At 38.7% G+C, this 15,738-nt stretch overlaps 1 protein-coding gene across 3 annotated transcripts in view; it reads right to left on the reverse strand.

Moving 5' to 3' along the window:
- LOC107105018 (probable ribonuclease ZC3H12C) overlaps nt 1-10,590 on the reverse strand; it is a 21,799-nt gene extending 11,209 nt beyond the window's left edge. The window contains exon 1 of one of the 3 annotated variants that reach the window (XM_015405132.1): nt 10,457-10,590. The gene's annotated coding sequence lies outside the window, so the exon portion shown is untranslated. Of the gene's footprint in view, nt 1-7,007; nt 7,247-10,456 lie in introns of those variants that run through there. The other 2 variants (XM_015405134.1, XM_015405133.1) reach the window with 2 other exon arrangements.
- Nucleotides 10,591-15,738: the final 5,148 nt, after the last annotated feature.

The following is a 15,738-nucleotide window of genomic DNA, read 5'->3' on the forward strand; positions in this document are numbered from 1 at the left end:
GTCTTAATGTTCTGAGCTCGGATTGGTGCACCTTAACAACATTCTGAGCCCTTATTGGTGCCTATCAATGTTCTGAGCTCTGATTGGTGAATCCTAACGCTCTGAACTCTGATTGGTGCATCTTAATGTTTACCATCCCTGTTTTTGAACATGTGGCAATGTAAGCATATATTATAACATTTTTAAAAACTAAAGCTGCAAGCTTAGAGCTTTTAAGTTTATGGAAAACTATCAAAACATGCTTAATTTTTAGTACTCCTTTCAATAACATGCACCGTATTATGTGATATGTATTAACTGGAGGTACTTTTTTGTTAAAACAACAAAAAAAGGGTACTCTTCTGTTTGTTGAGACAGTCAATCCCTGCTTTTCTTTGTTTCACAGTTTGTGCAGGTAAGATAAGGTAGAAAAACCTGTTTTCTTTTTGTGTTTTATTTTTGTATTGCACTCCTGAGAATAAGTCAAACATGAGCTGGACAGCAACATGAGGAAAGGTGAAGTGACTTAGAGGCACTGGGAGGGGGGCCAGGGGCAGGGTGGAGCGCATTTTATGAAACAGGAGCTGCCAGGCTACTGTTGCTAAGCTACAGCTGTTGAAAGCATGCCAAGACAGGAGCGTTCAACCGGCTACTCGTCCAAAAAAAAAAAAAAAAAGGGTCCTATATGGGGGACGAGTGGGGCTTAAGTGTGCCTCACTGACAACAATAGAGCTGCAGTGGATGGGATCAGGGCCTTGGCATTTACCACTGTGGGCGTCCATGAGCACATAAACAAGATCTACCTCACAAGGTGACTCATAGGTTTTGTTAAAAAATAAAAAAGGTAGGTTGTTTTTTTTTCTGTCTTTCTCCTGCTGACGAGATACCCTTCTCCCAGCGGCACTCAGACTCAAGGTTGCAAGCAGCATTGAAACACCAAGGCAGCAAATCCTGCAGCTGCAAATACACAGGGCATAAAACTACCATCCACACATTTAAGGATGAGTTTCACTGCAAAAGTATTTGTTAGGGTTAAAATGTAAACCAGATACCCAAGTCTAAATTATTTAAACCATGCTACACTCTGCCCATATCGATTTACAGGACTAAAGGACTTCATGACACATTTCAAATCTTAAAAGCTGCTTATCTGAAAAGATAAACCTCTAATAAATCCAAATCTATCAGCTTTGAGCATCAGTCCCAACTTTAACAACTAAATTTACTCTAAATCTGCAGAAAATGGATGACAAAGACCAGCTGCATCATATTCAAGAGTAACTGTAATTTTTAACACTAGTAAAATAATAATTTAAAACAGCAATAGTTGGATTTTATAACAACCTTTTCAGATAAAGCATTAAAGCTAACCCAAACCTAATCCAACCAGACTATTAAAGCTTCTTATTTGGATCTTTTCACTGTCAGATATTCAAAAGTCATCCATTATGTGTTCCAAGCTTTCACCGCATTATAAAAGCCTCAGACGACTCCCCCCACCTCCCCGCCTCTTCTCTCCAAACGGGCCAACACCAAGGCAGGACTTCATCTCTGGGTGGTTGCATCTTTCAAACGTCAGCGCTGCTGGCTTTGATGGAGCCACTGATGAATATGTAACGCAGCCTTGTGCAGAGACGGTGTGGAGGAGGGGGGAGAGGGTTTAAAAAGGCGGTTTTTCAGGAGAGGGGAGGGGGCTCTTGTCTGGTAGAGCATCAGTGCCTGCATGGCCACCACCGTGCATAGGTTAGTGTAAAAAAAAAAAAAAAAGAGGACAGTCGGCTGGGGGTGGAGATGGGCAACAGATGTCTGCTGAGTCGTTTTCTCTCCTGGGGTCTCCTGTTCACCCAGACTCGCCCTAACGCTCCTCTCTACCCTTACATTCAATGTCAAATTTTGGATTTCTTAAAAATATATAAACGTCTCCTAAATTGGGTGGAAAAATTAAAAAAATTATTTACTGTATCAATTTACTGAGCCTTAACCCATCAGTTATGACACTGATCTCCTGATCCGTGTTTAAATTAATCAATAAAAGATCAATTTTAAAGCAGCTATTTGTTAAAAACCCCTGAATCATATTTCATTTAGTAAAAATGCTTAAAAATTGGACACTAAAGCCTGTGAACATTTACTGTATGTTTTATGAATATTTTTTATTCAGTTGTAGTTCAGACTAAAACTACAATAAGGGGAAGTGAAACAGGCAGCATGTCTGCACAGTTTGTTCAAAATGAGCTTCTACATTAAAAATCCAGAGAAAAGTAAAAAAAAAAAAAAAAAACAGTTTTAGCGACAGCTGGGGGAGGGGCCGGTCCTTTTTCCGTGTACTAAAAACATTGTGTAATTTCAAGGCAAGGCAAATTTATTTGTATAGCACAATTCAGTACAAAGACAATGCAAAGTGCTTGACGTGATTAAAATATAGGAAAATAAAACAGAATTAAAGCAAGTAGGAAAAAAATAAATTAAATTAAATAAAAAATGCAGAAACAAAAAAAAGAACATTAAAACAGTTGGACTAAAGAAAAAAAAATCTATTTTACACGTTTAAAAAATTAGACTAATTTATCCACATTTTTAACATTACATTTAGCATTCCTACCACTTAAGATGTAACAATTACTCCACTTTTAGTAATTATCTCCAACTTTGTTTCATTAGTTAGTAACTGTTGAATTATGCAGTAAAAACAATATTTTTTCCCTAACTATATCAAATCATGTGGTTTATTATGACCAAATACCATCCTTTAATTTAGCACAAACAGACCCAATAACAATCTTTGATCCCAATCTGAATCAAAAATCAAAGATACCCATGAATATCCATCAGAAAACTTGATTCTGTGCAGCCAGACTAAAAAGTGTCAAACCATTTTATCTGTTCTAGTTTCTGTCTCTAGGGGTTCGCCTTGTTCTTGACACGTCCTCTTTTTCTAGTCTAGTGTTGTCTGACTGGTCCTAGACATATGCATGAAAAAAATCAATTTATGGTCGTGCTAAAATGTTCTTTATTGGACCGAATTAGGTGTTCAAATGTTAGCACAGCTTCAGTTAGAAACCACCAATTAGACCTGAACCTTCAGAAGAATATTAAGACAGTAAAATAGTCGGCCTTCTTTCTCCTAAGGAACATCTCCAGGATAAAATGAGTAATGTCCCTATCCTGCTAATATGAAACGGTTTTGTTAAAGTAACTAAATATGCTCCAGTAGATGTAAAAAAAAAAAGGCATAAATTGGGTTTTGTTTCAATACAGGTCTGCCTAATGGTGCGTTCTCATGCAACTAGATAGAGCTGAGGTGTTGTTAAACAGCAGCACGGCACGGAGAGAACGGAGCCGTGATCGCTGACGCTGAAATGAGCTGAACTATACATTCGCGACACAGCAGCCAATCAGGAACCGCTTGTAGGCTAAGCTTTTTTCACTTAAAATGGAATACAGAGAAATTTTAAAAGGGTGGAAATGAGGAATGCTCTCAAGATTTTTTTAGTTCTTTAAAAAAAAAGCTTTTTTAATTTAGTCCTAGAAGAACTTTTAATCGCCTCCAGCATCGTCTGTCACTGCACACTGCCCAGCATCGACGCTTTCTGTGTTTACCAGGAAGTCCCGCCGAATCTGACCAAATCAGAGGATGGATGAACAAAAGTTAAATCTTTTTTTCAGATCTTTGGGGCTTTTCCAAAAAATGATGGTCCCCCCAAAGTGATTCAAAGATTTTTCATAAGAAACAATTTCGCAGCAGTGCTTAAAGTTAAGTTTCACCTGTGCTTTTATTGTGAAATGAAAAAAAAGCAAGATCTTGACAAGAAATGACATGGGTTGCAAGTGGTCCAAAGGCTGTGGGAGGCTGGCGATTAACTAAATATTAAACAATCATTCCGGCCACTAAATAAGGTAAACATCCCCACTTTTATACTCAATAACAGCACAGGAATGACATGTGATGTTATGCAAAAACGAGCCAAGGACTAACATCTGCTGGGATGTTGACGTCATCAGCCATAATTAAAACTTATTCTATCCTAAAAAACTAATCAGCCCAAACGGTATTTTTACTGCATGAATGAATTACCGTAAATTCTCTAATATTGGCCTGTATTTCATTAGCGGCCGGGTCTCTAATTATGACCTGTCTCGCTATCGGTGGAGGTAAATAATGGCCGGACTCTTATACAGGCCGGGGCTATAATTAGAACCAACAATGTTTCTGGGCAGTCCTCAACAACTTGTGATATTAACAACTACCACAGGGGGCAGTGTTTGCTAACGAATCCAAGCCATTAGCATGGGAATTCCTATGCTTACACACAGATCGTAGTCGCCCCAATCGTCCTGATCCACAAGTGATGAGATTATGGGGCGAGATGAAGAGAAGGGGGAAATTGTGGAGGATTAAACAGAATTGGAGAATTTTTTTTTTGGTTTTGTTTTACTTCAAACTAAACAAGACAATTTGAGTGAGCGGCTAGGTGATTAAACCTCTAAGTTGTCTTTTGTTATGAATAATTATCACCATGGAAAATGTTTACAATGCACTACGTTTGCTTTGTGGTGAACAGCATCAAAATTACAGAATTTAGTTGGCCTTCATTGTTCTGAATTCCCCTTGAGATATATGATAACTGTCGCCTACTTCCACTTAGCCTAAAACAAAAAAAATGTCGCTCTGATGGCAGAACAGTTTTTGTACAATTTTTTTTAAACTTTGTTTTGCAAGTCAGATTCCATTCTGTGTAGGCTTTTTTGCAGAAAATTTGCCTGCAAGCTGCTGGAAGATGTCTGAATTACTAGCATTTGTTGATAATGTTCTGTATATCGTTATGGTAACTGTACTTTTTCAATAAATTAAGCTAGTGTTTTAATTTTTTTTATTCATTCCACTCGTAGTCTGTTTTGCTCAAATAGAATTAGAGGCCTGCCTCCAATTCTGGCCTCCTTCCAACAATGTTTTGGACCAAGATGCACCTGAGTAAAATAAAGGCCCCATCCTATATTAGAGGATTTACGGTAAGGTGATCATTTTGATTCAATTTGGAGCTTAATGGGGGATAGTTAACCTCTTGGTGACCTAAAAAATAATTTTTAATGTCTCTGAAACATGATCTTTTCTTAATCTACAATAGTTTTTTTTTTATATAGTGAGCACATCCAGGGTGTAAACACTGTGCATCTGAAAACTACCTGCGGACACAGCGTTCACTCTGAACACTCCATAAAATAATACAGCTGATCCAGAATGCTGCTACCTGCATCCCAGATATGCCTCCCCACTAGGGAGTGCTGGCCTAATGGTTAGAGCATCGCGCTTGTGCTCTGAGAAGTTTGCAAGTACCCGGTTCGATACCCAAAGTCTGCACTCTGAGTCCCTGAGCAAGACCCTTAACCCCAAACTGCTTCCCAGGCGCCGAACAATGGCAGCCCACTGCTCCCCAAGGGGATGGGATAAATGTAGAGAGTGCAGCACTTGTGACTCTCTGTACTTGTGACAGTGTACTGACAGTTTCCCTCTGGGGTAAAAAAAAAGAAGAAAGTAGAGCTCATCAACTAAGTTCTGTAATTCTTACAGTGGTTTCCTGTATCTCACAGAACAAACTTTAAAATTATTCTGTTAGTGTAGAAATGACTGAACAGCTGAGCTCTAGAATACATTACATACCTCTATGGTCTTCTGGATTAAATCTAATCTGAATACCCAAAAACAGATCATGAAGAAGCAGCTTTTAGTTCTAATGCTCCAATAATCTGGAAGCAGTAAAAGCCCTAAAACCTTATGTTGAATCAAATCGATTTTAAAGACAAATCTACTCAAGAGTGACCTCTGTCTATATATATATATATATATATATATATATATATATATATATATATATTTGTGTTTATTAATCATTTAATTGTTTGTTTGCCACTGCAATGTGCTTTTCTTTGTATGTTTTTTCATGTGCAGCACTTTAAATATTTCCTGTTGCTCTACTGAAATGTTCTGGATAAATAAACAGCCTCAGTCAGACATTTGTAGGAAGAGTGTTCACTAAGCTGGGAGGGATTTATATATATTCCCTGACCAGACTAATGCCACTTACTTTCATTGTTTTATTTTTTATTTTTTTAAGGCAACGATGGCCTTTATTTTCAGATAAAAATCCATGCAAGGCTTGCAGAAACAGTTTATTTCAGCTCACTGATCTCATTTACTGCAGCTTTAAGTCATGTAAAGTGAAGATGTTTTGCAAGATATTTTAAGATAAGAATATTTATTACAAAGTTTTAAACAATACAGGCAGAATAAAGAATCTAAATGTTATATAGATGTGTCAGATTGGCCCCTAGGGCGAACTTCAACATGCCAGGAGTCTCTAGAAATCCTAAAATGTTTCAACAGAACATTCAACAATTAAGCTGTCTGCACAGTCAGAAGGAGAAAACAGGAAGGTCTGACTAAAGTGAAGCATGGAGATGGAAGTGCCATGATGTGGGGACAGTTTACCACACCATGACTTCTACTATCTATCTAAGAGTGTTTGAGGAGAATGCAGAACCAGCGGTAAAAGAAAAATATGTTCCCTGCAGCAGGAAAACAACTTAGAAAACCTACCAGTAACTCATAAACTCACAGTAAATTTGGTCTCACTCTGAATTAGTGTTAAATTAACTCTCTACATAGAGTATATCTTACTCTAGTTGTTGTTTTATTAACTCTAAAAGAGTCAAAATTCTTTGACTCTGCATATTTAACGCTGAGAAACTGACTCAGAAAGAAGGAATGAGAATTACTGGGCAGAGTCCACGCCTCTGGGCTTGAAACCTACTAAACTGTTTCCATCACACCATCGTTACAGTTCAGGGTTATTCTATAAGTGTTGCTCAACACATGATCAGCTGGCTGAAAGAAGACTGCATCATTTTTGATTGTAACCAGAAAAAACAACCAAAATCGGTTTCTAACTTTTGCAGCATTTGGTTGATGTCATGCACACATCTTCACTATTCTACAAAATCAGCATCCATGAGAACATATTTGAGATTACCAGCAGAAAGGTGGGGGCTCATCTCACTCACCGGAGCCAGCAAGATGTGAGGGTCTCATTTCCACATATTTTTAATCTTCGCTGAGCAGAGGAGAAAAACGCTACAGGTGAAACGGGCTTGAAATCGGGAGCCAAAGTCTGCACGGCGGCTCCATGCGTGCAAAGTGTCTTCCAGAGCAAGAAGCAGGCAGGTTGGACAATGAGCGGCCAGGACAGATGGAATAACAATGTCTGCCGTTTTTTCTTTTGGTTTTGAAGTGGGAGCTTCTTCGCCAATCAGAGAGCAGCAGACCTACACCGAGACATGAGGCGGAGGAGGAGGGGAGTGGCTCTGGGCAGATGCCTGCTTCCCTAAGGCACGCGTAGTCTCCAGCACACACACACTCCTGTCCCTAGCCTGAAAGGGCTTCCCCTGTGTGGCCGATGAATCAACGAGGGGGTGGGCCGCTTAACAATGGAGCCACACAAAGGGAAGCTGGGGAGGGCAGCTGCAGCGTGAGGGCGGCTGCTATTACGGCCCGGGGCGGCAATGGAGAACACCTGGCTGCGGAGCGCCACAGTCACCCTTCTCTCATTGTTTCAGACTGGGGGGTGGTTCTGCTGCAGGCTGGAGGGGGGGGCACGCTGGTCCTTTAAGAGAGTGCAGGAGGGGAGAAGAGAAACATACTGTGGGGAGTAAAGGGGCTCAGAAAGTTTATGCTCCTGTTCTGCATTGTTGTGGCACACTTCAGCCAGATGACTGGGAAACGCTAATCTTTGCTGCTTTTGGTTTCCATGACGCCCACTGCGCATCCAATTCACTTTAACATAGCGGCTAAACAACATAGCCAAAATCTAGAAAGCAAAAAGCCGCCTTGCTGCAACAAGTGATTAATAACAGCTATCTGAAACACTTTATGGTAGCCAAGGACCTTAGGCACCTGAGCAACAGAGTTTAAACAATAAAACATCACCGGTAACTAGTTCCTGTGCTGGGTGTATTGGCAAAAGGCTAGAAAAAAAGGGTAAGAAATTAAACACTGATATAAAGTTACTTAATATTATTTATCAATAAATAAAGTTTACATTAGGGGCAAAAAAATATATAAATAACACGTCTATGCAGAACTAGGGAAGAAAGCCTTTAGCTACAGCAGCTCCTTGTGCGTGGAAGTTTTTACAGAGAAACTGGAAGTTGACTGAGTTTTTATCTTTAAATGCTTTTAAGTTGAAAGTAAAAGAATTTGAAGCAGCCTCAATTATCTGTAATTGTTTCACTTGATATGTTTTTTCATGTACCTGTCATTTAATTTAACATATCTCTGTTTATTATGGAACTTTGCTGCCTCTTGGCCAGGACTCCCTTGAAAAAGGGACATATTTGACCTTAAATAAAGGTCAAATAGGTCAAATAGAAAAAAAAGTGCACTGCAAACAGATATTTTAATATTAAATATAGTAGCCGAGTGAAACTTGCTGTAGATCGCTGTAACTATTGTTGTGCGTGATATCTAAAAAAAAAAAAAAAGTATAGATATAGATACTATCCCATGCAGGGTACTAGTGTAAGTATTAGATCGGTGCATCTCTACAAGACGATTTGTAAAGAATAGAAATCTCTCCTCTTGGCTGATATCTAGCAGCTTGATGAGATTGTTTTGGAGGTTTTTTTTCCTTTTGTTTTTCAAATAGATCATGATTTAAATGCTTTAAATGCTTTCCTTTAGAAAGAACCTGGTACTTTCAGCTAAGTTCAGCTGGGTTCAGTTCAGCTAAGTGAGGACCTTTTTTCCAGTGTCACAAACTGAGCAGCATTCTTTGAAGTCCACAAACCACACCTGAAGTCCTACAGTCATGTTTGTCATTTCGTCAACTATATAACCATAAATCATGCAACAAAGCACTGACTTTAAACGCATGACCTTTTCCCGATCAAATGTCTTCCCAAATCTGCTCAAAGTGTCAGATAAGGAAGAGCAGGATGCAGCGACCCACCAGCTTTGTGCAAACAGTTGGTCGGAGCAGGAGAGGCTCAGGCCATCTGTCCTGACCAACAGGTGTGCTGCTCCCCCAGCGACTGCTGCAGGACCTTTGCTTTTATTAATGAGCCCAGATGGAGGCAGAGGTTTCCCCAAATATGAACACAATTTAAAACATTTTAAGTTCTGCAACAATTATTTAGCAATTCGATTAATCAACAGAATTGCAGTCTTAAAGAAAACTTTTTTTTTCAAAATTAAACCAGGTGAAACTCAAACTTTTCCCCCTAAAGAGTTCTGGATAGAGGATACTAACAGATATTTTTTTTTTTATCTATTTTTTGAATTTTATTTATTTTAATTTTTGTTTAATTAATGCTCTAAGTGGGTCGCTCTGACAGCTAAATGCACTTTTTAGAGTCTCTATGCTCCAGTCAACCATTAATCGAGTACTAAATTAGTTTTAATGTATACATTTTATGTATTTATTTTAATTTAATTAAAAATGTATTTAAAGAAATGTAATTTTAATGTATTTATAAATTAGTTATGCATTTTTTTCCTTTTTTTAAGGCTGCACTTTAAAAAAATGAAATTGCATAGAGAGCTGTTCTCAACTAAATTTCTTTTTGTTTATACTTGTGTGTCCAAAATTTAAAAAAAATAAGTCTAAGTTGAAGTTAGTTGACAATTATTTCAATAATCGATGAATCAGATTAATTGTTTCAGCCTTTAACATTTTAACAATTAATTTTTTTTTCCAATTATATATATATATATATATATATATATATAGTTAAACAAGTTAAATGTGCTATTTCTGAGAGGCTTTGAATTGGCTCACATCTTGCACAATATTTTATTATGTGGAACTTGTAAATATTCAAATCTTTAAAAGTGGCCTAGAAGTCAAATTAGCAGAGATAAAAATACACTTTATGAATATGAGGCTATAGGTTTAAGCAAATCCTAACATGCATGCATCAAGCAGCAGAATGAAATCTTTTGTTATGAGCTTCCTAAACACTGAATGGTGCACAGAAAGCAGCACTAAAAGCTCCAATTTCAATCACTGTAACTACTATCTTTCAAGGGCTTAATTTAACGGTTTATATATATATATATATATATATATATATATATATATATATATATATATATATATATATATACACCAAACAGGTGGATGCCTCCTATAACCCCCACAGGTGGAAGCTTGGCCTCCTCTCTCCCTATCATCCTCTCTGCCTCATCGCTTTATTTATTTAGCAATATGCAGTTTAAATAGATGCAGCCCCTCAGCCTCCCTCCCCAGGATGTCCTCCACTATCCAGAAACGAGAGGTTTCTGGGGAGGGAGCGCGCAGCAGCGCGCACGGCCACCGCAGAAACCCAACACCGTCACGACCTCCCTTCCAGCTCCCAGCCGCTTCACCACGCAGCTCCTCCGGATAACACACCCGCTCGGCTCCCGCCTAATTCGGCCACTTACCCGGTCAGGTACGTAGCTGAGGTAGCTCGGAGGTAAAACCACCGAATCCTCCCATCTTCGACGAGGGTTGGACTCAACAAAACATCCGGCTGGGGCTGCAGCGTGACCCAACCAACCTCCGTCAAGCTGACGGAAATTATTTCCGTTCTGGATTTTCAAAATAAAACCTGAAAATTCGTTTTTTTTTTTTTACATCAACGACGGAGAAGTTGACAGTTATTGTTCAATTATCGTTAATATAGGGTTGAATCGTTTTATACACCAAATGTTTGATATACTCTACTAAATCAAAAAGTGCGGGGCTTCCATTTTTAGAACTAAAAATACCAACCGGAAAGCAAAGGCATAAAGTAGCTAACCTGATTTACCATCTTGCTGTAAAAAAAAAAAAAAAAAAAAAAAAAAAGTACAATGGCGCCCTCTTGTGGTCAAATAAAAAAAGCTACAAAATATTAAGACAAGGCTATTATATATATATATATATATATATAGAGATATTCATATATAGTTATTGCACAGGGTATTAAATAGTTATTGTTAGTTAGTTATTGCATTGTAAAGTCTGGTTGCAGCAGGGATGAATGACCTGCAGTAGCGCTCCTTTTTATAAAGAGGGTGTAAGTCTTTCACTAAAGGAGCTGCTCAGCTCCTCTACAGTCTTGTGCAGAAGGTGTTGTCCATGATGGATGTAAGCTTGGACAGCATCCTCCTCTCAGCTACTTCCTCCACTGACTCCAGTCATTAATATATTTATGACTAAACTGAAATAAATTAATTATACTTGGGATGACAACAGTAGGCAACATCTTATAGACCAGATTGATACAGTGTAGAGTTCAAATTGGACTATACAAATTGATCTGGAAAGCCTCATGTAGAAAGCGTTCACAAAAGGGAGGGAAATTCAGTACAATTCTTCGAGCTGATTGGGTAGCTGCCTTCCATGTCTATTTTTTAGCCAATCACAGCAGCACCATCTTCAGCTCACAAGCAGCGGAGTTAACTTATAAATCAAACTCTAATCAAATCTGGTCAAGGGCATGTTAACATCTTCCCATTCACAAAGGGGGAAAAAAAATCAGGCAGCGAGGGAGTGTCATCAGGTATGGGATGACGGTGTGTTCGGCAGTCTCTCCACACAGTCCAAATCAGAGATGGTTCAGAATCCCAAAAAAACAAACTGAACCGTTTTAAATACTCTTTCATACCCACCTCCATCAAACATTTAGATGGAAATATTAGATTGATCTGTACACAGAGGAATGGGGAGCCTGCAGTAAATGTGTGTTCTGATTGTTGTTTTAGTGTTCTGTTTTGGTTTTTTATTAGAGATGTTATGAATGTGTAAATAGTCTATGTGTACATCCTTAGCTGGTATTTTCTTTTTTTATGTGTACATATTGCTTTGCTACTGTACTCTACTCTTCAGATGTTATTCAGGTTGGGGGATTGGAATGGCCATTCCAGAACATTGTAATTATTCCTCTGCATGAATGCCTGAGTAAATATGGAGCTGTGTTTTGGATCATTGTCCTGCTCGAATATCCATCCCCGGCGTTAACTTCAACTTCGTAACTGATTCTTGAACTTTATTCTCATGAATCTGCTGATCTTGAGTGGAATCCATGCGACTGTCATCTTTAATATGATTTCCAGTGCCAGCATTGGCAACGCAGCCCCAAAGCATGATGGAACCTCCACCGTATTTTACAGTGGGTAGCAAGTGTTTTTCTTAGAACGCCGCGTTTTTTTTGCCGCCATGCATAACGCATTTTTTATTACCAAACAACTCTTATCTTTTTTTATTAGTCCACAGGACCATATTCCAAAATGAAGCTGGCTTGTCCAAATGTGCACCAAGTGATTCTGTTTTTGGCCTGCTTGCAGAAAAGGCTTCCGTTGCATCACTCTCCCATGCAGCTGCAAAGCGCGCTGAATTGTTGAACGATGCACAGTGACACCATCTGCAGCAAGATGATGCTGCAGGTCTTTGGAGGTGGTCTGTGGGTTGTCCTTGATCATCCTCACCATTCTTCTTCTCTGCCTCTCTGATATTTTTCTTGGCCTGTCCATTCCCTTCCTATGTTCCTCACAGTGGAAACTGACAGTTTAAATTACTGAAACAACTTTTTGTATCCTTCCCCTGAACAACAATGTTGAACAATCTTTGTTTTCAGATCATTTGTGAGTTGTTTTTAGGTGCCCATGATGAATCTTCAGAGGAGATTCAAAAAGAACAACTTGCATCTGGCCATCTTAAAAACATTTTCTCACGATTGGATACACCTGGCTATGAAGTTCAAATTTTAATGAAGTTACCAAACTAATTTTGTCAGTGAAAAGTTTTTAAGGGTATTCAAAACAATAAAATGATAAGGGTATCAGTTATTAGATTAAATTCAAATTCAATTAAATCTTGAATTTGAAATTTTCTTTTTCAGTGAATTTTAGGATTAGCTTACTTTTTAAAAATGTTTAGTGGAAAAATTCTCAAGGAATTTTCCAATAAGACTTTATAATTATGCATAGAATAATAGGTAAAATATGCCCAAATACGGATAGGGAAACAAGACCCAAACCAATTATACTACCACCGCTTTTTTAATGAAAGTTAACACCGCAAGCTCAAAGTCGAGGGTTAAGGTTGTTTTGAGTACAATTTAGGTGTAAACTGTTTCACTTTGCAACTTGAAAAGAAAACCTACATGATTCAAGTTATAGAAATACAGATGTTATGTTTTATGATAAATACAGACACAGCTTTGTAAATCACTTGATTTTATTCAATGGAGGAAAAAAAAAAATCAAAAATTCTCAGTAAAACACAGTAATCCCCATAGCACACAAAGAGGACATAAATTAGAGGCACGCCAGAGTGACGTTTAAGGGGAAAACACGTCACCCGGATAGTGGAAAACGTCTTCCGCTACACAGCCAGCAGCCTACTGTGCGCTGCAGAGGAGGAATCGATTGGAAATGACACTGTGGACTTGTTGAACAATTGATTATCCCTGCACAGAAACGTCTAAATGATAATACAAAAAAAAAGAGGGTTACAAAATACAAAACAGAGGGAGATCTACCCTAAAAATAAACCATAAATACTCAAATTGACGCACACTGGTTAAAAAAAAAACTGCTTTTGTAAACATTTTCAACATAAGGTGTGCATTACAATAAAAAAAACAACCCACTGCAGTCGTATAATTATCTGAGATAAATCGCTGACACAAAAGTAAAAAATGATTCTAAGTGGTTCTGTAACACTGCTGTGAGAAAGAGTGATTTATCGGGTAAAGACTACAAAATAAAGCACCTAACTTTGATCCTGTCCCGCTAATAAACACCTGAAGGCATCTCCGAGACATCTGAGCACAAGGACAAACTCTGAACTGTGGAAAGGGAAGTGAAGAGCGGGCTTTGGATACGGAAAGTCCTTCAGTTCGGGTCGGATGCCTTTTCATCTGGACAGGATTATGTAAACGATCAACCGAGCGTCATTTAAAAGAGGTCCGAGATGAGGCGACGTGGCTGGTTTAGAGTGATCCAGCGGTACACAACATCCAAATGTCTACAGGGTTCAAATTCTAATCCTTCTAAGGCAACCATTAAGCTACAGATGAAGCCAGAAACGGGTGAAATGACCCGATTGTGCAGATGGGCGACGAGCCGATCCTTATTCCCTTTTTTTCAGCCCGTCTTGCCACCAATTCTGCGTGTTTAATTCACAGCTTAACCCTTAGCCCTGCATGGAACTAATATAGTAAAATAAAAATGTTTCTCACATTTCTGGATGTGTTTTGCTTTTGTATGTTTTTATATTTCCAGTAGAAAAAAAAATACAGAACCCAACGACGGCAGAGTTGACAAACGGTTGATGAAAGTTAGAGCCCTAAGAATATGACAGATTGAAGGATAAATAGTTTTTTTTCCTTTACAGCTCATCTGATGCGTCCTGCTTTGTTGATGTTTATTTATATGCAGCAAGTCACATACAAAATATACAGTGTTTAAAAAAAACGGGGTAATTCTGCATCAAGACGTCATCAAGAGGGATTCTGTCAAACATAAGTTACAGCACGATGAGGCAAAGTGGTCAAAGTGACTGGAAAACCTGCGCAAGTCTGTAGTTAGTTAGTTAGTATATACAAGCTGCTTTCCAGTACCCTGTGTTAAACTGATAAAAATCAAGAAGGTCCTTATAGGAGTTCTTCACTTTAAGGCCATCAAAGTGAAGACGCAGATTCGCACGTCAAGCACCGAGATCAGGGGGAGAAACTGGAGTCGTTTCAAAGACATGCTTGACGGGGAGAGATCTTTTAAATTCAAGGAAAGCTACACAGAGTTCTGGCACATCAAGTTTTCTTATTTTGATACAGCGTCAGCTGCGTACAGCCTTTTGTCGTCCCTTCAAGACGAAACACGCTTTAATTACATACAAGATGCAAAGCTTTACCGTGACACAAAAATCAACAACTACCACTCCCCCCCAGAGGACGACGAGGGGAGGGCAGCAAGGTGACTACAGACCTAAAGAGGGGAGGGAGGGGGGGACAAACCTAACATGCCTCCATCCATTCCCTGCCTCATTTTCATAAACAGTCCAAACAGGCTGGTTTCCCCGAGGATGAGGTGCTCCACCAGGTCAGGCTCAGGAGTGTTACTCTCTCTGTTGTAGGTTACGGTCGTCGTCGGTTGCCGTGGCGTTGGCTACCAGCTCATTAGGGAGGTGCGTCCCAGAGTCATGAAATACACCTGGCTGGCACCGCCTTGACGTACGGAGGCGAAGAACACCTATCAGACAGGAGAGTCAAGACATTTAAAGCTGTGATTTTTAATTTCTGCTGTATAGGCAAGTAATAAAATAAAGATAAATACTCTGAATTTATAAACCTTATTTAACATACTAAGAAATTAAATTTATGTCCAACTAACTCAGTCTGCATAATTATTTAAAGACAGAAACCATTTCTGCTGAACACTTAAAACACCAGGTATAAGAAATAGAATTAGATAAATAAAACTTTACTGCATGCCATTGACCTAAAAGAATATATCACACGGCTTTGGGTAATTTTTATAATAAAAAACAGGAAAAATTGATTGATAGGATAAAAGTGTGCAGCTTATCTGTTTGGATTATTGAATAACTCTGCGACTAGCCATCTCTAGTGCCTCAAAAAGCGGACAGAAGAGAAATATTTACAGCAGATTCTGGTTCTATAGGTCTGGATTTGTCTTTAGAATCAGATTTTCAACCCCAAATGTGTCCGAAACATAAA

Source organism: Cyprinodon variegatus, unplaced genomic scaffold, assembly GCF_000732505.1.
Source record: "Cyprinodon variegatus isolate N-32 unplaced genomic scaffold, C_variegatus-1.0 Scaffold2007, whole genome shotgun sequence".
NCBI lineage: Eukaryota > Metazoa > Chordata > Actinopteri > Cyprinodontiformes > Cyprinodontidae > Cyprinodon > Cyprinodon variegatus.